Source organism: Meriones unguiculatus, chromosome 15 (assembly GCF_030254825.1).
Source record: "Meriones unguiculatus strain TT.TT164.6M chromosome 15, Bangor_MerUng_6.1, whole genome shotgun sequence".
Classification (NCBI taxonomy): domain Eukaryota; kingdom Metazoa; phylum Chordata; class Mammalia; order Rodentia; family Muridae; genus Meriones; species Meriones unguiculatus.
In genome coordinates, this window is record NC_083362.1 from 19,885,976 (window position 1) to 19,891,000 (window position 5,025).

Below are 5,025 nucleotides of genomic sequence, written 5' to 3' on the forward strand. Positions count from 1 at the left end.
ATTCTCTGAAATTATAACCATTTGAAATGGCTGTGGGATCTGGTAACAAAGCAATTGGGCAACTGCTCTAACAGCATCAGGCTCAACAGAGGATTTTTCTTGTTCTGAGCCTTACTTTTTGTTTTTTTTCTTCTTGCTCTTTGTTTTTTTTTTTACATTACAGTTTAATTACAACGTTTCTGCTTCTTTGTCTTGCCTCCAAACTCTGCCATATATCCCTTCCTTGAGTCTGGTGGGGTTTGTGGCATTTTTGTCCTGTGTAGGTTTTGTTTGTTTGTTCATTTGTTGTTTTCAGAATCAGCTCAATTAAATCATTCCAAGAAATTCCACCCTACATAGGTACAGAATTTTTTTTTCCTTCAAATTCAACTTATAAAAAAATATAGAGAGAATAATAATGGCTGTTAGTCACCAAAGAGTCATGACAAAAACTAAATATACAACTGAGTCCTGAATAAAACCATTGACTTCTGAATGAAAGACTACTGCCCCTAGAGGTATTACAGGTGCAGCTGCTGTGTCCCGTGTATCTCAATAGGTGGCAGAGAAAAGAGAGGCCATGTCTATAGTTAGTGTTCAGACCTATGAATGTCTGAATGATTAGTAACTTAATATGCCTTAAAAAAAAAAAAGTGATGTTGAGATGACCACCAGGCTGGCACCAGGGCTCCCAGATAAGGAGCAAGGCTGAGGCAACTACCAGCCTGGCCCTATGCAGTCTCAGACAGGATGTCAGGACAGGGGGCAGGTAAGAGACTAGACTGCCTGGGACTACAAGAACCAGGTGAGAGTGATCACTAGACAGAAGACCACCAGACCAGTGTGATGGTTCCATGACAGGAAGCTAGCATGAGATGACCACTAGGCCTGGGCTGTACAGGCCTGGGGATAGAACCTGCCTGACTCCATAATGCACAAGCAAGTCATAGCACTCTGAGACCACCCTGAGACACTCAGAGACTCCGGGCACCAATAAAAGGAGCAGGTAAGTGCTGGAGAAGTGGAAGAGAAAGAGAAACAGAAGGATATGGGCACAATGGAGACAGGCAGAACTGGAGACTCAAGGGTAGGGAGAAACAGGTTGATGTGAGTAGCTGGTGATGTCATTTGGGACCATGGTGCGGTGCTGGCCTCTGATGCAGGCTCTGTTACCACCAAAGGCCAAGTAGATGTCCTTGGTCTGGACTGCCTCCCAGGGAGATGCTGATGCTTAAGGGCTGTGCAGAACTGGCCCCACCCCTCATCTGAGCATACTGAGAGAGCTATCTCTGGGGGCAAGAGAGCATGAGAGCTGGAGTTGTGATAGCAAGAGAAATGGTCAGTCTCTCACCAGCTGTAACACTCAGGAGAGCATGCCCTACCCTTGGGCAGCAGGGTAGAGTTGGCCCTGCCTGTTGGATAGCTAGTGATCAGGCACTGAGGGCATGAGAGCAAGAGAGACATTGGGCTGACCAGCTCAGATACCTAGGAGGCCCAGATTCAGGGCTTTGAATTGACCCACCCCAACATCGACCCCATCGATGAACTGCTCAAGTGCCAGCCCTACAAATCCAAAACTAAAGGGTCTCCATAACACAGGGTAAAACAGGTCATCCTACTAATGAGTCCTGATGAGATTGCAGTTTTGATAGAGTAACAGAAGCCAAGGGCCTCCTACCAGACCAACAAGTCATTGCAATGAACATTGGCAAGCAGAGAAGAATGAACAAAAGAATATACTGTGGGACACCCTGTAACACACTGCAGCTTCCCCAACAAGATTTATTTTTCTCTGTTAGAGGGAAGGTTTCAAGGGTCGAGTGTGGGTATGAAGTAAGAGGGAAATGAGTAGGACTGTGGTGCATAATATGAAATTCACTAAGAACCAGTACAAAGTTTTTTAAAAAGTCTACATTAATCTTGTATCTTTCTCAATAGCTTTGGAATGGCGTTATAAGTTTTTTAAAATATCTATAATTTTATTTGCATTTGAAAATAAATATACATAATAGTTTATTTCTAAGTCATAAAACCCTTGGGAATAACAACTGCAAATCAATATATTTTTGAAAACATAAAAAAGAAATTACATGAATAAATTAGTACAGTGTAATTTTAAAATCTGTAAGGACAAATTTCTACAGGAGAATAGGAGTACTGATCAGGCAGAGAGAGCATCATGCTTTAGGTATGCACGGTAAATAAGCATAGACCTAAACTTAAGAACAAAAGAGAAAAGCTGAAGATTTGGCTCTTTGGTGTCATACCTAAATAAGATCTTGAGTTTGACCCCTAAAATAAGGTTGGTAGTGATGATAATGATGATGATGATGATGGTAATGGTGACGACGACAGAGAGAAAAAGAAGAAATAATGTCTTCCAAACTAGACTAAAAAAAAAAGATAGAATGATATTATCAGTACAAGAACAGACTGCATGTGCACAAAGACAAAAGCAACAGAACAAATATGCATCAGAAATAATAAACTATGCAAGCATAAGAATTACATTCAAAATGCATAAGTAATTATTTTGAGGAATACAATGTGGATTTTCTTTTTAATTTTAAAATTTTTGTATTAGTTTATTTACTCTACATCCAGAGGGTGACCCCTTCCTTCCCTCCTCGAAATTCCTCCCCAGTTCCCCTCCTTCCTTCTTCTCCTTTCCCTTTTCCCCCAGAAAAGGGGAGCCCACTTCTCCCTGTATTAGCCTTCCCCAGAACATCAAGTCATATTCGGACTGCATATATCTTCATCCCCCGAGGCCAGGCAAGGGAGTCCTGCCAGGGGGAGCAGATCCAAAAGCAGGCAATAGAGTCCATGTTAGAATCCTCCCCCTTCCAATATGGATAGCTCAATTGATAAGTCTCCTGAGCCTGAATTTGAGAGTCCAGGGTTCAGTTCCCTGCTACCTTTCCAGGCAACCCCTGGAAGTTTAGAGTGGCTCAGATCTCAAACAATATAGAAATTTTTGAGATTACAAAATTGTAAAACCAAAGAAACATTTGAAGTGTAATGATATAAAGCTATTAACAAAAGCATAAATATCAACAATTTTAGCTATATACCTTCCTTTCTGAATTCACAGCTAAGTACTGTATTTACATAATTTCCACCCCTCTGCCTCCATCTAACTACTCTTCTGTCCTCCCTCCTCTTTCTTGTACTCATGATTTTTATTCTTTAATTGTTATTGTTATATATTCATATACAAATAAAAATAACTTAGTCTACTTCGTGTTGCTTATAAGTTTATGTGCTTAAGGCTGACCACTTGGGTTTGGTATTATAAAAAAGAAAATAAGAAAAAAAATATGGACATATATTTTATCAAGAGAATGGGAAATGAGAGTCATACAGAGAAAGGTAGAAGGAATAAAAATACTGAGGTTCTTTAAAAGTCATAGGTACTTATATTATTTTGTATATTTATTTATTTGCACTTAAAAAGCGCATGCATGTGTTTAAATAAAGTTATTGTGTTTAGGGTGATAACGCTATCACATATATATATAGACTAGCTACAAAAATCCCAATTCCAGGATGTTGGGTCTCTTCACACTGTTACCCTTGTTTACTGTCTAGAAAATAAGACATTATTGCTGAAGAAACCACATATATTTGTTACAGGACATGGAATAACTGAGCGGAAACCATCTAGAAGCATGCTCCTTGAGTCTAGCACTCATAGTATCTGAAGATGTCAAACGAGCTTTCAAGGAAGAAAAGTAATTAATGTTTTTTTTTTGTTTGTTTGTTTTTCTGGTTATAATGCCCATGAAGAAATATGACCAACATGGAAGGATATTTTCAAAAGTGTGATAACAGTTTTTATCTCCTAGAGGAAATGACCAGTTACCTAACTGATTTAAAGACCACTGTGTAGGAAGGTTTCATGCCAAGTACTGTCGATCTAGTCAATACCAGTGGCTGGTAAGGTCACGGATTCTGGAGGAGAACCCCTTTCCTATCCTAAACTAGCAGAGTTCGAGCAACACAATGACACAATCAGGTGACATGCCAAAGCAGATAGGGCAAGTGTCACAAGGCACTCTAGACCTTCAGACAACTAAGGGCTGCTGAGAAGGAAATTCAGACTTCTCTGGGCAGAAACCTCCTAATAAGCTATTGAACATTTACATTTCTGAAGACTATTTAAAGATATGGAATGGCTTACTTTCCTCCATTTTTCTACTACATGCAGAACGATGACACTGTTGAGTAGAAATATTAACTAATATCACAAGTAATATAAACATTAAAATAGTTTATATGAACACACATATTTTAAATACACATGATACTGTTTTCTAACTCGTCTTACATTGTCTCGGGGAAGGTGGACATACTCAACAGTAAAACTAGATGATTAGGTGAGAATAACTCTTGACAAAGTGTTGAAGGATCAGATGGATTTTTTGGGCTGTGTATAATAAACTATGAACCAAAAAAAGGGAATTGGAAAACCCTGTTGCAACGGAGGAATTAGAACTTAAGAATGTAGTACATCTTGATACTGATTGTGTTGTAAAATAACCTAAAAAAAATCTTATTTTTCTTCGGTTCTGTATAGTTTTTTTATTTTTAATTTTTTATTATTAATTATAGTTTATTCATTTTGTATCCCTCCTGTAGCTCCCTCTCTCCTCCCCTCCTAATCCCACTCTCCTTCCCCCTTCTCCACACATGTCCCTCCCCAAGTCCACTGATAAGGGAGGTCCCCCTCTCCTTCCTTCTGATCCTAGTCTATCAGGTCTCATCAGGAGTAGCTGCATTGTCTTCCTCTGTGGCCTGGTAAGGCTGCTCCCCGCTAGGAGGATGGTGATCCAAGAGCAGGTCAATCAGTTCATGCCAGAGGACAGTCCCTGTTCCCATTACTAGGGAAACCATTTGGACACTGAATGGCCTTGAGCTACTTCTGTGCAGGGTTTCTAAGTTATCCCCATGAATGGTCCTTGGGTAGAGTATCAGTCTCAGAAAAGACGCCTGTGCCCAGATTTTTTGGTTCTGTTGCTCTCATTGTGAAGCTCATGTCCTTTCTAG

The 5,025-nt window shown here is 39.8% G+C and overlaps 1 non-coding gene across 1 annotated transcript; it reads left to right on the top strand.

Annotated features, from left to right (window-relative positions):
* Window positions 1-484: 484 nt before the first annotated feature.
* On the top strand, window positions 485-616 carry LOC132648139 (small nucleolar RNA SNORA17). Its single transcript, XR_009586524.1, has one exon. It is a non-coding gene; the product is annotated as a small nucleolar RNA SNORA17 (small nucleolar RNA).
* Window positions 617-5,025: the final 4,409 nt, after the last annotated feature.